Source organism: Sebastes umbrosus, chromosome 12, assembly GCF_015220745.1.
Source record: "Sebastes umbrosus isolate fSebUmb1 chromosome 12, fSebUmb1.pri, whole genome shotgun sequence".
Taxonomy (NCBI): domain Eukaryota; kingdom Metazoa; phylum Chordata; class Actinopteri; order Perciformes; family Sebastidae; genus Sebastes; species Sebastes umbrosus.
Genome location: NC_051280.1, coordinates 10,386,723 through 10,402,240, shown reverse-complemented (window position 1 = coordinate 10,402,240; position 15,518 = coordinate 10,386,723). Strand labels below are relative to the sequence as shown.

At 39.8% G+C, this 15,518-nt stretch overlaps 1 long non-coding RNA gene across 1 annotated transcript; it reads right to left on the bottom strand.

Moving 5' to 3' along the window:
- Window positions 1–6,743: 6,743 nt before the first annotated feature.
- LOC119499384 lies at window positions 6,744–15,033 on the bottom strand. The gene is made up of 3 exons (XR_005209384.1): window positions 14,788–15,033; window positions 14,460–14,506; window positions 6,744–6,865 (listed from the first exon to the last, which is right to left on the bottom strand). It is a non-coding gene; the product is annotated as an uncharacterized LOC119499384 (long non-coding RNA).
- Window positions 15,034–15,518: the final 485 nt, after the last annotated feature.

Genomic DNA, 15,518 nt, shown 5'->3' with positions numbered 1-15,518 from the left:
TGTAGTATTATTATTATTATTATTATTAATATTATTATTATTATTATTAATTCAATGCTGTGACACCAGTCAGTGCACAAACACTGCTGAAGCAATGGGTCGATTAATCTATCAATCGATTGGTCCAACCACATTCCATTTTATGTCATTTACAATAATACAATATAAAGAAATGCAGCAGCACGTCTTCACATTTGAGAAACTGGAACTAGCAAATCATTGGCATTTTTCTGTTATAAATTACTTAAATGATCAGTATGGTGCATTTAGGGAGATGTATTGGCAGAAATGGAATATAATATTATTAAGTGTGTTTTCTTTAGTGTATAATCACCTGAAAGAAGAATTGTGTTTTTGTTACCTTAGAATGAGTCGTTTATATCTACATAAATAAGTGGGTCCTCTTCACGTAGCCAGCCGCCATGTTTCTACAGTAGCCCAGAATGGACAAACCAAACACTGGCTCTAGATAGGGCCATTCATATTTTCATTTTTTTTGCCAGAGTAGTTCTCCAGCACGCAACACGCGGGAGAAGTGTCAGTTGGTTGCAATCTGCAACCTCACCGCTAGATGCCCCGAAATCCTACACACTACACCTTTAAACAGTTAATTGTATATCAAAATTGCTGTATATTTTTTGTCGTCCGACTACTAATCAAATAATGGACTAATGTTTCAGCATTACATGAACATAAAACAACAAAACAAAAAGGAATGAATGTTTACTGTTTTCAGCTTGTCAAATGTGAGAATTTGGTACCTTTCTCTGTTTTGTATTATTGTTGGGCTGTCAATCGATTCAAATATTTAATCATGATTAATGATAAAATCGTTAACTTAAACGTTATTGCGTTAACTTTGACAGCCCTAATTATTGTAAATTTAATATTTTGGGGGTTTTGGGCAGTTGTTATAAAACAAGTAAAACATCACTTCTCCATATCTAAGAAACTGTGATGGCCATTTTTTTTTACTTTTTTCTCTGCCATTTTACAGACCAAACAATGAACCGGTGAAAAAAAATTATCGATTCGGAAAAAAATCATTAGCTGAACCAAACAGAACTAATTCATTACAGGCAGCGGTAGCCTGAAGATCAGGAAGCTTATGAAAGATGGGCTTCCGTTAACATTTGTAGCTGGGAATAACTGGGCGGGAGAAATTATTGCTGATCCTTTAATCAATAACGGTTAACTGCTTGCCCTGCTGCCCCAATAAAGCTGCTCAGTCTACTGTACAACACTGAACTGCTGGGATTATTGTAGGTGCACATGTGAGTTTAAAAGCTAAACCTTCTGTAACAACTTGCCCCTGGCTGATATTGTAGTCAACTTTCCAGATTAAATGTTTACTGTATATGAAAAGGAAGAATAAAAACTTCCATCCACCCAACACTGTAAACTAATGGTGTCATATCTGAGAGCCGTGGGCCTCATCAAGCAGCCATAAAGTTTAATAAATCACAATGAAATGTGATTTTCACATGGTGCCATTCATTTCCATAAGCCCTGCCTTTACTACCCTCCCGTGTCGCCTCAGCGTCTCAGTGGGGTTGTAGAAAGTGGGGCTTGCGCAGGAGCGGAACACTTTCACAGCTCCATTTTCATTTAGTATCATTAGAAATTCAATTCCCAGCAAATGACTTTTTAGAATTTCACAGCAGTCCCTTAAGATGTTCTTGCATGACCTACTTTTGTCTTACGCAGCATAGGCTCCTCTTCATCGCCACAGTTCACAATGTACATTCATATTCCTAGACTCCATCTCCCAGTCCCAGTGCTCTTGTTTAAGTGTGGGTTTTTCAGGCCGCTTGCTGGGAATGCTGGGGGTCACCGGAGGGGAAACTGGTCATTTGTTTTAAAACTCCCAGGGTGATTCAGAAATACTGTAGCAGCTGGCTATTTTCAGCTTGCACATAATGGCATCTGCAACCTATGTGACTGTGTCAAATATGCCTCCATGGCTAGATGTAGAAAGGGAATATTAACAATGACACTGCAGTGCATTTTTTCCCTACAGACCTATTCCACTGTGATTTTATATTTCTCCGAAAAATCCCTAATCCGGCTGATACTGAGGTTGATTCATCAGGATCACAGGGTGATTTTCACCGGTGTATCAACATAAATTCCTCTCTGGTTCTGTTGATTGCTGACTTCAGGTGCAAACACAGCGTACATCAACAGCTAAGCGTGCTGAGATTACGTTCTGTGATCTGCCCCATCTGTTAAAGGCCGATGACGATAACAGCAGATCTGTCTCGTCTCCCCTTTCGGAGTTAAGTAGGAAGCGGGTACAGTTGACACTTGTAACTTTAAGCGTGAAATGAACACACTCACTTTTCTGTCTGTGCAAACAAGGCTTAATAAAGGTGATGGGCTTTGAATCTGGAGCTCCACCTTTTTCAATTTCCTGCTTCACTGAGCATCCTATGGAAGCGAGGGACCACCTATCCCCAGGAAATACCCTTACAAAGTGACATCACATGTCTCGTAATGTGACACATGAAATAGTGATTTCACACAAGGGGATTTGGGACACTGACCAAAAGCAAATTAAATCATGTCATAAAAGCAGATATGGGCCATCAGCTAAAAAAGAAAGTTGACTAGTAGGACCCCAGAGGAAAGATTGCACACTACAGGGCGTTAAGTGAGTGATGATTCCAACAGAAATCGCTCTATTCAGGTCAATGACACTGTTACCCTTTGAAAGTTTAGGCCTAATGGAGCTAATGAATGCTCTACCATTGAGTTTATGAAGCGTACATCCTTGAAGTGAAGTCCACTGCCCCCCAGTTGATCTTAAACATCATCAGTTGTGAGCCTGCTGACTCAGACAGGTGGTCCTGTGTTGGGGAGCAGGTGACCCCCTCCCTCTCTTCCCTCGATGCTGTCAGTCACAGTGACAAAGGTGACATTAGGAGCAGATCCTGCCATGATGGAAAGGGCATCTGCACAGCATGTACATCTTTTAATAGCCTCTACCTAGATCAGACAGGCAGATAATGACACACGAATTTACCCACTTTTGAGTGAGTACACACATGGTGAGATACAGGGTCCCTCTCTGGTCTGACAACACACACTGCACACAGCAGTAATTTATGAATACAAGGTGCCCTCCTGAGAAAAGAGGACAAATAGTTTGTACTTGATGAGGAGAAGTGATAAAAGTACCACAGGTGGTAGAGCGCAATGTCCTCAAATCATTTTTTTTTGAGACTTGAAAAATAATTCCAGTTTATAACAGCTGACCTTTTGTCTTGTGGTTTTGGCTATCATTTCTATCGGTAATAAAAGTAATTGCTGAAAAACTGGGAAAACGGCTTTATCACTGGGGCTACAATTAACAATTAGTTTAATTTATTAATTAATATTTGATTAATCTGTTGAATTATTTTCCCAATTAATCACAATGTTAGAAAATCATGAAAATTGGTTATCACAATTTCCCAGATCCCATGGTGCTGGCTCACCTTCAAATTGATTAACAGTGCAAAACCCCAAATTTGCTAATTTACAATGATGTAAGACAGAGAGAAGCAGCAAATCCTCACATTTGAAAACTAGAACTAGCAAATGGCTGGTATTTTTTGCTTAAAACTGAAAAATAGTCACACTAATTGATAAGCCTGTATAACATGATTGTTGTTCCTTGATAGTAATTCATATTATCATATGTTGCATAGATTATCGATCGACTAAACAGCCATACAAGTCCAACAGGGCAAGACACATGAACAGTCAAATGATCACACAGGTTAAAAAAGAAGGAAAGGTTTAGCCAAATTATCTGAATTACTTTATTTGAAGGTAAAAGCGGAAGTTAGTGCCCCAATAATCTAAGCAATAGTATGGCAATAACTAACCTATAGCGAATGTTTACAATGAACAGATATAATATATCTGTTAATAAGTATTACCAGGTATTCATTTTACCGTTTGCTTTGATTTTCTCATTATTTCTTGTTATAATCTGGGGATTTGTTTTAAAGAAACTTGTCTAATCATCTGACTTGCCTGTATTTCTTGCTCTGTCAGACTCAGCAATGTGACTGTGTTCCTAGATCTCAGACATTACTGTTAGAAATGATGGCAAAAAACTACAAAAATCACACGCAAGATGTAATAAACCAGAATTATCCTTTAAAATATTGGGAGTATGTTTGACTGTTTTTGTTGCTACTTGGACACCTCACAGTGCAGAGAACCCACATAGAAACAGAAATAGTGGCACTCCAGTAAAGATGGATTGCAAACATGCTGAATCTTTCACAACCTCGCTCTGTAAATAACAGCGTGCTTTGAGGAAATGTGAAATGGCTGATGTGTTGGAAGCCTCAAGAAGAGATACTGTGCAAGCCTGCACCGCAGAACAAAATGGTTTCCCCAGAGTAACACTATAGAGACAACAGCAATCACTTCCTCCTCTTGTTCTTCCTGTCGTCGTACTTCAGATCTGCCACTGTTGAAAATATGCTGTGGGCTGTAATGGATGTCTTTTCATCCTTGTCTCTGTGCTAATTGAAACAGAATCTGTGGGTAGATAGGTCCATTTGGTCAGGCTAGGCTTTTAACTCCAGTTAATGCACAGAGCTATTTGTCTGAGCATATGCTGCTAGAGTCAAAGTATAGTTACTGACTCTAGGGAGAAGTTAGCTTGCTTGAGTCGTGGACAGTGAAGATTCACCTTGAAAACAGCTGCTAATAGCTTCTTCACTTTAAGGATTTTTCATGATAACAACGCAGAACATTTTATGTTTGGGAAATGTTCAAGTGTGTTTTTTCTCACAAAAGCTAGAGGTCAAAAATAACAGATTTTTGAATTGTTTAACCCTGAAATGACAAACAAGTCTCATTAAATAGTTTTCAGCCTTACGGTAATGTGAAATTTGTCTGAAGTATTTAATTAATACATTAAGACCCATTCCAACAGTTCAGATTAGTGAAATGTGATAATGGGAAGCGATGAGTGTAGCCCTGAAGTAGGGATGTCACAAGTACCGATACTTCGGTACCAAGTCTATGTCAAAATTTTAAAAAAGTGACAGTACTCTTTTTCTACAGTACCGACGGTACCGTACAATGCCTGTAATGGTCATTGGTAGGGATGTGACAGTGAGGAACATTTTCCCACCAGTTAATAAACTTGTGGCACCGATTACACCAGACATTTTACAAGAAAAGATGAAGGTCAACATGTGCAGAGCGCTGACTCTGATCTTTACTGCCGGGTGGCGGTGTGTCTGGCCTCTCCGGTAGAGCTTTTGCTGCGGGGCTCCTCTGCGGGGGTCTACCTGGCGCCGCTGTTCCCTGCACACCGGCTGTGACGGCTCCATCCGCCTCACGGTGATTACCTCATTAATGTTATGGTTCCCTTATAGCATTGAGATTAAACGTGAAATATTGCCAAATAGGTGTGTTTGCTTTTCGCTTCAACAATAAATCCTCTGCCTCCTGCTCCTACTCCTGCTACTCTGAGCTGACGGACCAGATGCATTCACGGTCAGTATGTAGTGTCCGTCGTCTGGCTATCGATTGATAACATGCCGCTGATACGCCAAAATGAATTAAATGGGTCAATTCTTTTTTCTTTTTTTTTTATTATTTATTATTATTATTATTATTTAAAGGCTACATGCCTCTGTTTTTTGTAATGTTCAAATGTTTTAAATAAAAGAGTACATGTGAATTACATGGGATTTATTGTTGTTGTTTTGTTTTTTTTTACCGTGGTATCAAATTAGTATCGAGAATCGTGGAAATTCACTGGTATTGGTACGACTACTAGATTTCTGGTATCGTGACATCCCTACCCTAGACGGACATTTTTTTCCTATCATGTAGAAAAACACCACAATTAATAAATAATATATGGTGTCATGCATAAAAGATAATAATAGTTATAATATTCCAGAGGTCCGATTTGTCCATTTGTTGAGCACAAATAACAAATCCTGCTGATGCATTTCTATGAAAATTTCATAAGAGCTGTGCTGTGTCAATTATTCATGTTTATTGTAATGACGTCTTGACACAAAAGCCTGGACACAGTGAGAAGAGTTTAAAAAGACTCTGTCAAAACCGAGTATATGGCTAGACTGTGTATGGTTAGTCTGTGAATTTGTGGCTAAATTGTTGCACAGATAGTCAGTCAATGGTCATGTCCATAATGTTAAATCCAACGGTACATGTCCACCAGATCCGGGGAAGACACTAGGGGATGTGCTGCTCCACTCAACTGGCCGTTCAAGCGGTAACGTACCCTATCGTGAAATGCACCTAACTGGTTCCTGGTTTTCTGCTTGGAAACAACATGGCGGCCTGCTCATAAACTTTCTGTTATGCCATCCAAGCAATCCACCAAAATCTACTTCTGAAAACATTTTAAGCGAGAAATAGATTATGTCACTGCTGAATCCAAATCATTTTAGAACTAGATCACCTACTTTCACAGCTTGGTCCAAGTTTCGTGAGCCTGACGCGTTGCACTAGACGGGCTCATTTGCATAAAGTTTAGATTTTTCAACTTAATACAAATACAGACCCTCTTCAACTCACCGAAACACTCCCACCATGCACTGGGCGACTGCTTCTCCTGTTTTCCATAGGAAATAAATGGAAAGCATTGAGACGCCCTCCGTCAACGGATCTGGTGGAAATGCAGCGCCGGTGAGTGGAACCGCTGAAAAACGTAAAATGTAAACTTAAAACGTAAACAAAGGACCGTTTCTGCCTTTTGATTTTGAAAGAGCAACGGCCAATGAGGAAACTCCCAACACTCGGCAGACCAATCGTGTATCTTCATCACTCAGCAGTCGGTCACGCAGTGACAGACTTTTTCATTTGTAGGGCTGGCCGTCTGCGGTCAAGTCAAAAAAATCTCTTCAGTAACAGGTGTACAACAAAGTTTGTCATAACCATAAGAGGAGACAGCATAAAATTTACTTTTAAACATTTTTAGGCCTTGAATTTAAACCTGTGGGACTATATGTGTAACCCCCCCTCCCCCCAAAAAAGCACTATTTACTTCTGTTTGAGTAATGTTGCTAAAAACTACAGTGCCCGGCTGTTTTAGGAAATTACTGAGCCTTTATCTAAAATGAAACTATAAATGTGTGACCTGTTTTTAAAGGATTTCATCCCCAGTAGAAACAAATGGGCTTGGAGCTGAGTGACACAGAAGGTAGGGAAGTCTCAAAAAACAGAGAGAGACAAACCAAGGCATTGGATTTGTTGACAATTAAAATATAGAGAATAATGGCAGCCATATCCTTTAAGGATCTGCACACTAGAGTTGGGTCGATTTCCGATTTTACCAGTCCGATCCGGTGTACGAGCTTACACCGGTTTGATTTTATGCCAACCGGTTGAACGCATTTGTCATTATGACACGTTCTGGAAAATTAAGAAGTAGCCGACATCAGCAACCTATGCCGACGGCGTACCGGCACTAAATCCAGCAGCAGTATTGCATTAGTAATAAGCAATATGACAACGTGAATAACAATAATATTATGTTTGTTTATAAACTAACTAACGGAGCCACTAGTGTCTGACAGGCCGTGCGCATCTGCCAGGCCGATGCCAGTGATAACAAGATAACACCAGCAACATGATGGAGATCAAATTTCAGTAGAGGTGGGAGTGTGAAGGACCACACGTTGTGTGTTGTGTGTTGAGAGAGCGAGTGTGCTACTGACGAGGAGTATGAAGTTAACAGGTTATACTGTAACTGTGAACAACGGCCAAGGCTAACTTAAGGTGGGCTGTTAAGGTGGACTAGCTATTCTCATTTTGTGACAAGCGGCTGCTGAGTCAAGTGTGACACCTAGTGGTAAAATTTGGGCTACCGGTCGGGTCCGATGTTGTGGCTTAATATCAAACCGGTTTAAAAATGTTTGCACCAGCCCAACCCTACTGCCCACGGCAACTCCTAAACCCAAAAGAGCAGGAAAACATCCTGGAAATTTATGTAAAATCATACACTAAAAAGGAAAATACTGTCAATAAAAAGGGGCTGTCAAAAATAAATGAGGTTTATGACACCCTTATCTTCACTCTTTAGTCCCCAATACATGTAGTCCAATTCTTTTCAATTCCTCCTTGTGTCACAATCTAGCCACAAAGGACCAGCTGAGAAAACACTGGCGCACCAAGGACATCCACAAAAGCTGCCCTGGTTTGGAAGTTGATGAAATGGTTCTATGATATAGTGAAACATCATCCCCACATACAGCTAAAACACATTTCCATATTCCATTCCTGGAGAAAAGACACATTTGAATGAGGAAGGGACACGTGGGGCATAAGATGTAGAGCAGGGAATGGAATAATCTAAGCTCAGTGACTGTACAACCTTTCGAAAAATAATAAGGAGTCTGGAGTTGTAGGTAGGCAGGGAGGGAGATTCGCAAGATTTTATCACATGAGGGCAAAGGCATATTAATCATAGTCTGGGAACACATGAGCACAACGGTAAGGAAAGAACTCGGCAAAGGTTAATGTGTGGAAACGGGTGTAATAATGTGCGGCGTTGGAATACTAAAATGGTGCGTTCAATATGCAGCAAAGCAATCACTGCACTTTGTCACATGTCATTGTACAAAAGGCAATGCTACGCATATATACTGCTGGCAAAAAAATATGATGAAAAAATGTACACCATCTGCCAAACACCATGAATTTAACAATAAAAAAACTGAATTGTTTGTGTGTGGGAAGCTCAGCTAGTTAAGGCTGTCAGATTGAATCTGACTCAGCCTTTCCTGCATGTCATCCCCTTTCTCTCATATTTCCTGCATCTCTATTTAGACAAATAATCTCAAACATCATCTTAATAATCATCAACAACCCACACTTTTCGGCAAATAATCCATCACAAAACCTCCCAACGTGTTAAGTATTTTCAGGTCCAATTCTGACTCATTTATGACCTTGATAATGACAATAAAGAGCCACTGTGGAAGAAACAAAAGCAAAGCTGGCACGAAGTAGATCCAAACTTGAGTGATTCAGCTCAGCTTCTTTTTGACAGTCCAACGGGCTACACGCTTTACATCTCTGTTTCAAATGCAAAATCAAAGAGACTGTGTACTCATCAGCAGGCTACAGAGCCGGCGATCTCGCTCTTTGTCTTGCGGCACGGATGTTTTGGCAGCTGGCCCTGGTACTCATGGTGCCATTGCTTGCCACTAATGAATGCAGACAACAATTCAAAGGCCATATTGAAAAGTAGCAACATAACTCAAGCATACATCTTTCAAGACGTCCGATTTCGCTGAGAAAGAGAGCACTAAAAGGGAGATCGCATGGAAAAAGTATGTTTTCTTCGGTGAAACTAATTTATATCGGTGTCTGATCTCATAAACTAACCAATTTCTGCGTTTCACAGCTTTTCATTTTAATAACAACCTCCATGTCATTTTCATGTGATCAAGGATGTTTAACAGACATTGAAAATTGCATTCTGTTTGATCAGCGGGCGTTCATTTCATTTGAAAAAAGAAAAAATTCATCCTCTTTTATGTTGTTTCAGTTAGCTCATAAGTGGGATCATAAGATGACTGGACCTTGACTGTCACAGCTCTCACAATAACTGCTTAAATCCTTCCTATCAAAGCAGGTTTGCAGCTTTTCAACCGACACACTCGCTCAAATGCAACCACTTAGTGATTCACTCTGTATCATCTGAATCAGGGGAGCTCGTGCAGTCTGTCAGTCAGGGTCCAGAACCGTTCCGCATGAAATAACTTATTCTTCAAATTAATTCAAGAAACACCCTATTATCTAAACGGCCCTGTTTTCAAAAACATATTATTCTTACTCAGAGACATGGCACATTTGCAAACAAATTCCTGAAAAGCAAATAATTTTAGACGTTTGCTGAGCTCACCATCAATGCAAATCTGAGCCTCACGACATCAGCATAGCAATTTCCCTTTTTCTGCGGTGAAAAGGTGTTGTAATAAGCATGTCGCTGGCTCAGAACAACAATCCGAGCCTTCCAACATAGTATTGTGCAACATCAATCAGGACTGTGGGTACTAATGGAGCTTCAGTGGCCATCAGAGAAGGGCAACCTACTGATAGATGAGGGAACACGGCACAAACAACCCCGTGTACACACAGAAATACACAAACAGACTCCCATCAGTCTGCATGCAAGTAATGATAATGTCTTATGAGAGGCATTGACGATCTACCCACAACACTGCGATCCACAGATATGGACAGCATAGGAGTAATAAAATGTGAGAAAGAACAAGCAATATCTTCTTACTGTTTTATTATACTGAAAACATTCTTTAGGAGGGAGACTATTTAATTAGACCCCTATTAATCACAGTAATTGGCCATTCTGCATCCCAGGAGTGTAACTGGCCAATAGCTGTTAACCTTCTGTCTCTATCGCTGCTGTTGTCACCCAAACTATTAATATACTGGTGGGCATCATTTCCAAATGACTCCTGGGGAGAATGTCCATTGGTTCTCAATAAGGGGTTGATTATCTCCAACTGTTTGTTCATGCGAGGTGGATTACTCCTAAAGTACTTTGAATTGGTATCTCAAACAAACACTCACGTTTTGTTTTGCGAGTATCTCAAGGATTACACTTTTCTTGCTGAACTAAGCCCCATTTAATATCAGACAGAAATGTCACAAAGTAATTAGGTTGCTCTGCATTTTCCCCACCTTGTTTTGTCAGATTACTGCAATATTATGTAAACTGTTCAGATAAAACACCACCATCGCCGTGGCCTTTGTCAAGCACTACAGTATGCCTGGTGAAATTGTTTTTCATATTGTTGTGCAATGCAAGACTTCACATTATTTGCAACTAAATATAGTGTGAATGTTGAACTAGAGGTACATTGTGGGTATTCTGCGTGTTCCCAGTCTGTACATACAGCTGGTGCCCCCCACAGACCAGGAAATTACTGTTACACTAGGCCATCTGTCAGGAAGCAATGAGCAAATTCAGACCCAAAGGGCCACCCAGGCCAAAAGGGTCAACAGTAGGGAGGAAAACTGTGGCCAGAGACGGGTTTTTATGGATTTTATAGAGTAAGAACACAATACACTGAAAGACCATGTCACTGACCATGTTGTTTTTGTGCTTTTAGGTTGAGCTCCAATAAAAAAAATTATATAAATTCTGTTGATATTAGGGATGCACCGATCCGACTTTTTCAGTCCCGATACCGATAGCGATACCTAGGTGTTGTCTGTCGACAGGAAACGTCAACAAACAGCAATTTTTTGTACTCATCCAACCACCCTAACCTTCTTCCTCTACAGACTTTGTGGCTCTATAAAAATGCCACACTATTTACTCCTTTGCTCCTAACGGAAAAGAGACATAACACCGACAGCTACACGAGTACTTAGTCACTTGTATATGTTGTTTTTGGGCATCTGCTTCTTAGGGAGGAGAAGTCTCAATATGTTAAACTGAGAGATTACAAGGTTCACTTCAAAAGATCCAAAAATGTGACATAATAATTCTATTATTTTCAATTCACTGCCCTCATATTTGTCTTCGAGTAGCTGAGCTGTTTGTGTCACTGATTCCTGTCCCCATCCACTTCATCATTCCATTCCTTTAATTACTGTGTGAATATTCATGCAAGATCATAGCAAGAGCAATCTTCTGATATAGCTGATGCATTATGAGTCAGATGTTTAGTACCCAGTGAGTAAAGGGTACTAAAACAGCTTAATCAAGTGCTCTTGCTAAGGGCCATAATTGTACTCTGTTTATGTGCCAGGGTGCTCTTCTCCCCCTCTGAGTTCCTGTTATCTGGAGTATTTACTCTGCAGCATCACTATGTGAGTGATTAATTAAAATGCTGTCGCCTTTTGCTCAAAACAACAACGCCGTCTAGACGCCTCAGTTGGAATTGATTTATTGAGCTCAGCTTTTGATGCTATACTTTTGTGCATTTGCTCTATGAGAAGCTGAGATATACACATATTATCATTATACAGAAGCACTTCACTTGTCACAGATGAAAGTATATCTCAAACTGTGCCTTTCAAAATGAATTTGCACAATTAGCAAAGCTGAACTGATATGGAATTCACTGACGTAAACAAACAGCAGCAAATATTAGAAACTTGTCTACGGTCTGTGTATTAAAAGGCATGTCAATCAATTTGTGCAGCGTATCGGATTCCAACCTTGTGTTTTGGTAGGACAGCTGTCATTTTGTTTACAACAGATTATGCCTATAAGAAAAACTATTAGATTTCAGATAGCCTAGTTGCAGAGTTGAACTCGTCACTCCCAAAAACATACACCACAGCAGAGATTGGGGGAGTGATGATAATAAACTTCTCCCCCAAAAATGCATTAGATACTGAGCCCAAAGTCAGCTATCATGAGCAATGTGTGCAGATTGTCTTGTAGCCATTGCATTAACCTATTCTTTGAGTTTAATTAAAATATTTCGCTAGAAATCGCTAGAAAAATTGCGATTAATCGCATGATTGTCCAAAGTTAATCACGGTTAATTGCAAATTAATCACACATTTTTTATCAGTTCAAAATGTACCTTAAATGGAGATTTCTCAAGTATTTAATATTCTTATCAACATGGGAGTGGGCAAATATGCTTGCTTTATGCAAATGTATGTATATATTTATTATTGGAGAAAATTTAACACCACAAAACAATGACAAATATTGTCAAGAAACCCTCACAGGTACTGCATTTAGCAAAAAAAATATGCTATATGCTATACTATATGTAAAATGGCAAACTGCAGCCCAACAGGCAACAACAGCTGTCAGTGTGTCAGTGTGCTGACTTGACTATGACTTGCCCCAAACTGCATGTGATTCTCATGAAGTGGACATGTCTGTAAAGGGGAGACTCGTGGGTACCCATAGAACCCATTTCCATTCACATTATCTTGAGGTCAGAGGTCAAGTGACCCCCTTTGAAAATGGCCATGACAGTTTTTCCTCGCCAAAATTTAGCGTAAGTTCGGAGCGTTAATTAGCGTCCTTCGTGATAAGCTATATGACATGGTTGGTAACAATGGATTCCTTATGTTTTCTACTTTCATGATACCAGTATCTTCACTTTAGCTTTAAAACTGAGCCCGCTTCAACCTACAAATCACAAGTTGCAGAAATGCATTAAAGCTATTAGTGGTGTTAAAACAAAATGAACACGTTATTATCGTGTGAACTTTGACAGCCCTGCTAATAATGCTTTGCTCAATGTAGCGCATGTGGAGAAAAATGTTACTGACTACGTGTAAGTGTGACAACAGCCACGTTGAGCTTCCCATGGAGCCGATATTACAGTGAAATAACTATGTGAATGTGTTGTGTGCAAAACAACAATGATGTTTAAAGCCAATGTACGATGTTACCCTCTATTAGAGACCTATAGTTTGACGTAAGCAAATAGGAAACAAGCGAAAAGAATAGCAGCAACCTTTCTAAACCCCGTCGTGTCAGCACTGCACAGAAAACTTAGCCCCATTATTTCTTTCAATGAGATCACTGCATTGACACAGCGGCATGCCGATGCAAAGGGCTCCAGCAGAAAAACATAGTGTCGCCTGGCAAAACAAGTTCAACCTGACGTCATCTGGCGGCTCACTGTGTTGGCCAATTAAATACATGCAAGCTACATTCCTGGTGAATTTCCTTGAAATCAGAATTGGGTAATTCTACTGTTTACCATGCAATAAGTAACAGAAGGGATAAAGCCATTGTCACCATGATGATTTTTCAGAGTTATAAAATCTTTCCTCATAGTGCTATAAACTGCTGTGCGGTGTTTTGGCGTCTGGTAAGCCTCACAAATCTATTACTCAGACCAACCTTCCTGGATCATATTTCATCATCTCGCAGCTACCTGCTGCAGCAACATGCTGTTTTCAGTCTGAACACCCAACACTTCAACTTTGCAGCAGAATCTTGAGCATATACGAATTCACAGAAGGGAAGAAACTATTTCTTCTACGAAAGAGTATGTGGCATTGATAAGCAGCATGACCAACAGTACGACAACCCATGCTCTGTGTTCCAATGAAACCAATATTACAGGGACATAATTATGTGAAGAGGCTGTGTGCAAGGCAACAAACATGTTTACATCCCTACAGCAACACAATCTGTAGCCTCTATTAGGAAGACAGGTGTACAATGAGGCAATAGGTAACAACTTGCACAGCCTACCCATGTTATTCTTCATCTCCTCATCACAACAGCATGACACTTCATTATACACATGCCAAACAAAAAGAAACCAAAGAAAATGTTCAGCCAATTGAAGGAAATTGTTCACAATTGCAAATAGATAGAAGCAACATAGCAAGAATTTGCAAAACAGAAGAAAAAACAAACATATCACTGCATGTTAGCAGTGTTGCTGGCTGGACTAAACACAAACACTTTGGCTCAACATGTATTAGCACAAGCATCAAGCACTTACCTTAGCCTGGGATGTGTTTGGGAAGAGTCAACGTCGTAGTCCCACAGCTAGAAGAGTAAAACCACACTTGAAGCACATCTTTGAGACAGTGTGACACAACTATTCCTTCACAGAGCCGTCCTGAACGTGACATGATGGGACAGTTAGTGGGCTGGCTTTCTTGTGAGATGCTTTAGGAGTAGAGTTAGCAAATGAACAAATAACCATGTAGCAAACAGGAGTGGTTTGACAGCTCAAACCTGCAATGACACATTTAATAACACAGCATTGACATGTCACCATCTATTAAGTTGATATGGCTTTCAACTTTCAGCAGTTGTTTACTTACATATGTGGGGTCTTGCTTCTCTCTACCTGGCTCAGTCCAATACTCACTCTCATTGTAGCTCTGGTTTTGGTCTCTACCAACTCACTTTAGCGGCTAAATGCTCCGTTATTAGCTATTATAGTAGCTAACTGTTGGCTAGCCTCCTGAAAACGAAATTGTCTTGATAAAAACAGGCTTTCTGGCAAGAAAGAGTGAAGGCAAACCTCTCCCGTGTATATTTTTGCACTGTGCTTTGAGCGCTGCAAATCCGCGGGTGACCTACACTCCATACTGTGCCTGAACGCATCTTGTCTAGACACTATTACAGTTTTTCTCGATTGTTTACACACATTTTCTGAAAGCATGCCTCATACTCTCACAACTCTACACACAAATCAAAAAACACACACACACAATGGGCAGAACCCCTCAATTCTCCTGCAAAATGAAACTTTACATTCAAAACAATGTTATTTCTTCTCAAAATGGTATTTTGTTTTCAAATGACACACAAACCATCATATGAATAGACATTTATAAGAACCAGTTGAACACTGATGTGCTCAATGTAAAACACTATGATGAATGGAAAACACTTCTTCTCCATTCATCATAATGACTTAGGCCTTTTTTTTGTTCAGTGTTACACTTACTACAGACAGTACATACATAAGTGTGTTGTAAAATATTTTAGAATATTGTTTTTATACTCAGAACACACAAATACACGGTAACAAATATATTTTATTTTC